Genomic DNA, 7,216 nt, shown 5'->3' on the forward strand with positions numbered 1-7,216 from the left:
TTAAAAAATACTTTGTATGAACAAGGACGCCACCAATATTTTAAAGCACCTATATTTTCCAAACCACGGTGTGTGGGTTTCACATCAAATCTATGAAGCAGAGTAGACCTCATTCCCATTTGAGAGATGACACTGCTGAGCTACAAAGGCAAAGGGACTCCGTCGGAAATGGACAGGCTGTCACTGGTAAAGGGGGGGTCAGGGAGGGCCAAGTACATGATTTGTGGGGCCCGGTCAAAATGGAAATGAGAAGCTCTTTTTCAAAAAGCAGGGAAAAAGTGCTGCTAAAGGAACTAAAATATAGGGCTTTTCCTTTAAAAATGTCTTAATCCTCGTAAAATATCCTTAGTAATAGTGGTAACTGAGTAACAATATAAACTTGCAAATCGCAAAAATATTTTTGGGTGTCATAATTTTATGTAATACAGTATGTGCTCCTGTAAATATGTGATGTCTTCACTGATCATAAGATTTTTCTGACTTTTCCGCAAATGTATTTAATAGTTTTTCAAGACCTATACTCCTAATAACGTCATTTTCAAGTCCTACAATCGAAAGCAATGTCAGTTGCTCTTGGCAAATGCAAGATTGCAAATAATATCTGATAATTTTTAATTTCGAGAAGGAACTTTATGCTGATGCAACTCTTCCTGGAACTAATAGTATTTTTCCCTATTTTTGATACCATAAATTTTTTATTTTTGTGATAAAATATGCATCATATTTGCCATTTTAACCATTTAAAATTTATGTGGCATTAAGTCCACTAAGTACATTCACAGTGTTGTTCAACCGTCCACACTGCCCATCTCCAGAACTTTTTCATCATCCCAAATTGAAACTCCATCCGTATTAGACAGTAATTCCCCATTGTGCTCTTCCCCCAGCATCTGGCAACCACTGTTCTACTTTCTGTTGGTAGTAATTTGCCTATTCTAGGCACCACATAGAAGTGGAATCATACATTTGTCCTTTTATGTCTGGCTAGTTTCACTTAACAATGTTTTCAAGGTTCATCCATGTTATGCCAACAGTACTTCATTATTGTGAATAATATTGTTGGGAATATTGGTATACAAATATCTGTTCAAGTCCCTGCTTCCAATTCTTTGGGGAACATACCTAGAACTGGATTTGTTAGATCATGTGGTAATTTTATGTTAAACTTTTCAAGGAACCATCAAACTGTTTTCCATGGTGGCTGCACCACTTACATTCCCCCAGCAGTGCACACAGGTTCCAATTTCTCCACATCCTCACCTGCATTGCTTATACCCCCCCCCTTGTTTTTTTGACAGTAGCCACCCTACTGGGTGCAAGATAGTGTCTCACTGTTCTAAATTTATGTTCCCTAATGATTAGTGATGTTGAGCATCTTTTCATGTGTTTATTGGTTTTTTGTATATCATCTTTGGAGAACTGTCTATTCAAGTCCCTCCTTGCCCAGTTCTTTTCCCCGGCTTTACTGAGATATAACGGACATAAATATTCTGTGAACTTAAGATGTAGATCATGTTGATTTGATATACTTATATATCATGAAATAATTACTGCAACAGCATTAATTAACACCTCCCTCACCTTGCATAATTAAAATTTCTTCTTTGTGGTAAGAACAATTTAACATCAATTTTCTTAGCAACTTTCAAATATATAATACAATATTGTTAACTAGAGTCACCGCACTGTATATTACATCCCCAGAACTTTTTTGTCTTGTAACTAGATGTTTGTGCCATTTTACCAATATCTCCCCAATTTCCCCAACCCCTAACCTCTGGCAACCACTTCTCAACTCTGTTTCTATGAGTTCTGCTTTTTTTTTTTTTTTTTAGAATCCACGTAAAATAGTGATATCACACAGTATTTGTCTTTCTCTGTCTGCCTCATACCCTGAATGTAATGCCCTCAAGTTCCATCCATGTTGTCACAAATAGCAAGATTTCCTTCTTTTTCATGGTTGAGTAATATTCCCGTGTGTGTGTGCGTGTGTGTGTGTGTGTGTGTGTGTGTGTGTGTGTGTGTGACATTTTCTTTATCCATTCACTATAGACAGACACTTAGGTTGTTTCTATACGTTTGCTAGTGTGAATAATGCTACAACAACCATGGGAGTATAAATATCTCTTCAAGATTCTGATTACATTTCCTTTGGATGTATAACCCAGAAACGGAACTGCTGGATCATATGATCTATTTTTAATTTTTTGAGGAACCTCCATGTTTTCTTTTTTCTTTATTTTTAATTTATTTTTGGAGAGTGTACACACGTGTGAACTGGGGTGGGGGGAGGGACAAAAGGCTCCAAACTCAATCTCATGCCCCTGAGGTCATGACCTGAGCCAAAATCAAGAGTCAGATGTTTAACTGACTGAGCCACCCAGGCGCCCCTCCATCCTATTTTCCATAGCAGCTGCACCAATTCGCATTCCCACCAATAGTGCACATGGGGTTCCCTTTTCTCTACATCCTCACCAACACATGTTATTTCTTGTCTTTTTGATAACAGCCATTGCAAAAGATGTGAAGTGATATTGCAGTTTGGATTTGCATTTCCCTGATGACTGGTTGTGTTGAGTACCTTCTCATGTACCTGTTGGTCACCTGGTGTCATCTTTAGAAAATGTCCATTCAGAACACTCAGCCCATTTTTAAATTGGACTGTTTGGTTTTTTGCTATTGAGTTGCATGAGTTTGGATATTAACCCCTTATCAGATACATGATTTGCAAATATTTTCTCCCATTCCATAGGTTGCTTTTTAACTTTTTGATGGTTTCCTTTGTGGTACAGAAGCTATTTAGTTTGATGTAGTCCCACTTGTTTATTTTTGTTGCTTTTGGTGTCAAATCCAAAAAAATAATCACGAAGACCAATGTCAAGGAGTTCACTGCCTGTGTTTTCTTCCAGAAGTTTTAGGTTTCAGGTCTTACATTCAAGTCTTTAATCCATTTTGAGTTGATTTGTGTCTGGTGAAAGATAGTAGCCCATTTTCATTCTTTTGCATGCGACTGCCCAGTGTTCTCAATGCCATTTATTGAAGAAACTGTTTTGGGGTCCTTTGTTGTTAATTAATTGACCATATATGCCTGGGTTTATTTCTGGGCTCTCTATTTTTTTCCCATGGATCTATGTGTCTGCTTTTATGCTAATACCATACTGTTTTAATTGCTATACCTTTGTAGTATAGTTTGAAATCATGAAGCTATGCCTCCAGCTCTGTTCTGCATTCTCAGGATTGCTTTGGCCATTCAGAGTCTTTTGTGGTTCCATACAAATTCAGGATTGTTTGTTCTATTTCTGTGAAAAAAAGCCATTGGAATTTTGATGGGAATTGCACTGAATCAATAAATATTTTTGGGTATAATGGACATTTTAGTATTCTTCCAGTCCATGGATATCTTTCCACTGTGTCTTCTTCAATTACTTTCATCAGTATCTTATGGGCTTCTGTGTACAGACAGTCCCTAACTTGCAATAGTTCAAATTGACAGTTTTTGGGGTTGCCTGGGTGGCTCAGTCATTTAAACCTCTGACTTTTGATTTTGACTCAGGTTATGATCTCAGGGTTGTGAGATCGAGCCCCCATGTCGGGCTCCAGGCCCAGTGTGCAGCCTGCTTAAGATTCTCTCTCTCTCTCTCTCTCCCTTTACTCCTCCCCCTGCTCCCTCTCTTAAAAAAAAAAGTGGGGGCACCTGGGTGGCTCAGTTGTTAAGCATCTGCCTTTGGCTCAGGTCATGATCCCAAGGTCCCGGGATCGAGCCCCACATCGGGCTCTCTGCTCAGCAGAAAGCCTGCTTCTCCCTCTCCCACTCCCCTTGCTTGTGTTCCCTCTCTCGCTGTGTCTCTCTCTGCCAAATAAATAAAATCTAAAAAAAAAAAAGGTGATGAGAGTGAGCATCCTTGTATTGTTCCTCATGTTAGTAGAAAATTTTTCAACTTCTCTCTGTTGAATATGATGTTGGCTGTTGGCTTGTCATTATATGGCCTTTATTAAGTTGAGTCGTGTTCCCTCTATACCTATTTTATTGAGAGATTTTATCTTAAGTGTGTATTTTGTCAAATTCTTTTTCTGCATCTATTGAGATAATCATATGATATTTACCATTCATTGTGTTAATGGGGTGTATCACATTGATTAATATGAATGTCAAACCAATCTTTCATCCCTAGAATAAATCCCACATGATTATGGTGTATGATCCTTTTAATGTATTGTTGAATTCAGTTTGCTAATAATTTGTTGAGGATTTTTGCATCTATATTCATTGGTTATATTGGCTAGTACTGTTCTTGCCTTGTAGTAGTATTGTCTGGATTTGACATCAGGATAATGCTGGCCTCATAAAATGAGTTTGGAAGGGTCTCTCCCCTTCTATTTTTTTTGGAAGAGTTTGAGAAGGATGTGTATTAATCCTTGAAATGTTTGGTAGAATTCACCAGTGAAGCTATCTGATCTTGGACTTTTGTTTGTTGCAAGATTTTTGATTACTAATTCAATCTCCTTATTAGTAACTGGTTTGTTCAGATTTTCTATTTCTTCTTGACTTGGTCTTGGTAGGTTGTATATTTTAGGAGTTTATCCATTTCTTCTAGATGCCTAATTTGTTGGTGTATAATTATTCTTAGTAGTCCCTATGATCTTTGTCTTTCTGTGGTATTGGTTATATCCCTTTTTTTCCCTTGGTGAGTCTAACAAAAAATTTTTCAATTTTGTTTATCTTTTTTAAAACATCAGCTCTCGGGGTGCCTGGGTGGCTCAGTCATTGAGCATCTGCCTTTGGCTCAGGTCATGATCCCAGGGTCCTGGGATGGAGCCCCACATCGGGCTCCCTGCTAGGTGGGAAGCCTGCTTCTCCCTCTCCCACTCCACCCTGCTTGTGTTCCTTCTCTTGCTGTGTCTCTCTCTGTCAAATAAATAAAATCTTTAAAAACAAAACAAAAATCAGCTCTCAATTTCAGTGATTTTTTTCTATCCTCTTTTTAGTCTCTAATTCATTTACTTCCACTCTGATCTTTATTTCCTTCCTTCTACTAACCTCGGGCTTCATTTGTTCTCCTTTTTCTAGTTCCTTGAGATATAAAGTTAGGTTGATTATTTGAGACCTTTCTTGTTTCTTTTTTTTTTTTTTAAGATTTTATTTATTTATTTGACAGAGAGAGACACACCGAGAGAGGGAACACAAGCAGGGGGAGAGGGAGAGGGAGAAGCAGGCTTCCTGCTGAGCGGGGAGCCCGATGTGGGGCTCGATCCCAGGACCCTGGGACCATGACCTGAGCTGAAGGCAGACACTTAAGGACTGAGCCACCCAGGCACCCCCCTTTCTTGTTTCTTCATGTAGACATTTATCACTGTGAACTTCCCTTTTGAATGGCTTTTGCTGCATCCCTTAAGTTTTGGTATGTTATATTTTGGTTTCATTTGTCTCATGGTATTATTTCTCTTTTGAGATATTCTTTGACCCATTGGATGTACAGTAGCATGTTTAATTTCCACATATTTGTGAATTTTTTTTCCTTATAATTGGTTTTTCGTCTTGTAATTATAGTTTACCATTGAGGTCAAAAAAGATTCTTGTTATAATTTCAATGTTCTTAAATTTATTAAGACTTGTTTTGTGGTCTAACACATTATCTTTCCTGGAGAATGTACCATGTGCACTTGTGTATTCTGGGGTTTTTTTTGCATGGAATGTTCTATATATGTGTGTTAAGTACATCTGGTCTAATGTGTTGTATAAGGGTGAAGATCTCTTCACATTGAGTTTCTTTGGGGGTGCCTGGGTGGCTCAGTTGTTAAGCGTCTGCCTTCGGCTCAGGTCATGATCCCAGGGTCCAGGGATTAGCCCCGCATCGGGCTCCCTGCTCAGCGGGAAGCCTGCTTCTCCCTCTCCCACTCCCCCTGCTTGTGTTCCTGCTCTTGCTATCTCTCTCTCGAACAAGTAAATAAAATCTTTTTTAAAAAAATGAGTTTCTTTGGTGACCTATGAGCTTCATGAACTTAGATATTATCATCTCTACCCGGATTTGGGGAGTTCCTCCCCACTATTTCTTTAAATAAGCTCTCTGACTCCTTCTTCTCTTCTCTTTTGGGAACTCTAATAATGCACTAATTGTGTCTTTTGATGTTATCCCATAGATTAAGTTGGCTTTCTCTATTTTCCTCTGACTGGATAATTTCAAAAGCCTTATCTTCTAGTTCACACTTTTTTTTAATTCACACATTTTTGTTTTTGTTTCTTCCTGCTTGACCCATTTTGTTGTTGGTGCTCTGTATTGCATTTTTCATCTTACTCATTGTATTTTCAGCTCCAGATTTTCTGTTTGGTTCTTTTTATGACTTCTGTCTTTCATATGCTTCTTATTTTGTTCCTGTATTTTTTCTGATTTCGTTGAATTGTCTTTCTGTGTTTTCATGTAGCTCATTGAGCAACCTTAAAGCAGTTCTTTTGGGGTGCCTGGGTGACTCAGTTAAATGGCTGCCTTCGGCTCAGGCCATGATCCCAGGGTCCTGGGACTGAGCCCCGCGTTGGGATCCTTGCTCAGCAGGGAGCTTGCTTCTCACTCTCCCTCTGCCTGCCTGCCGCTCCCCCCTGCTTGTGCTCTCTCTCTCACTATCTCTCTCTGTGTGTCAAATAAATAAAAATAAATAAAATCCTTTTTTAAAAAAACAGTTCTTTTCATTTATTTTCTTCTTTTTAAAATTTTTTTTAAAAAGATTAATTATTTGAGAGAAAGAGAGAACGTGTGCATACAAGCCAGGGGATGGGGTGGTGGTGAAGGGCAGAGGGAGAGAGACTCTCAAGAAAATCCACCCTGAGTGCAGAGGCCAATGTGGGGCTCAATCTCATGATCCTGAGATCATGACCTGAGCCAAAATCAAGAGTGGGACGCTCAACCGACTGAGCCACCCAGGCACCCCTGATTTCTTTATTAAGTAAATCACAGATATCCATGTTTTTGAGGTTGGTTACTAGGAGATTTTTGTGTGTGTGGCCACATCTTTTTTTATTAGTTAATTCCAATATGGTTAACTACAGTGTTATATTAGTTTCAGGTGCACAATATAGTAATTCAAAAATTCCACACATCAGCCAGTGCTCATCATGACAAGTGCACTCCTTAATCCCCATCACCTGTTTCACCCGTCCTCCCGCCCACCTCCCCTGTGGTAACCAGTAGTTTGTTCTCTGTAGTTAAGAGTCTGTTTTTTGGTT

Source organism: Zalophus californianus, chromosome 15, assembly GCF_009762305.2.
Source record: "Zalophus californianus isolate mZalCal1 chromosome 15, mZalCal1.pri.v2, whole genome shotgun sequence".
Lineage (NCBI taxonomy): Eukaryota > Metazoa > Chordata > Mammalia > Carnivora > Otariidae > Zalophus > Zalophus californianus.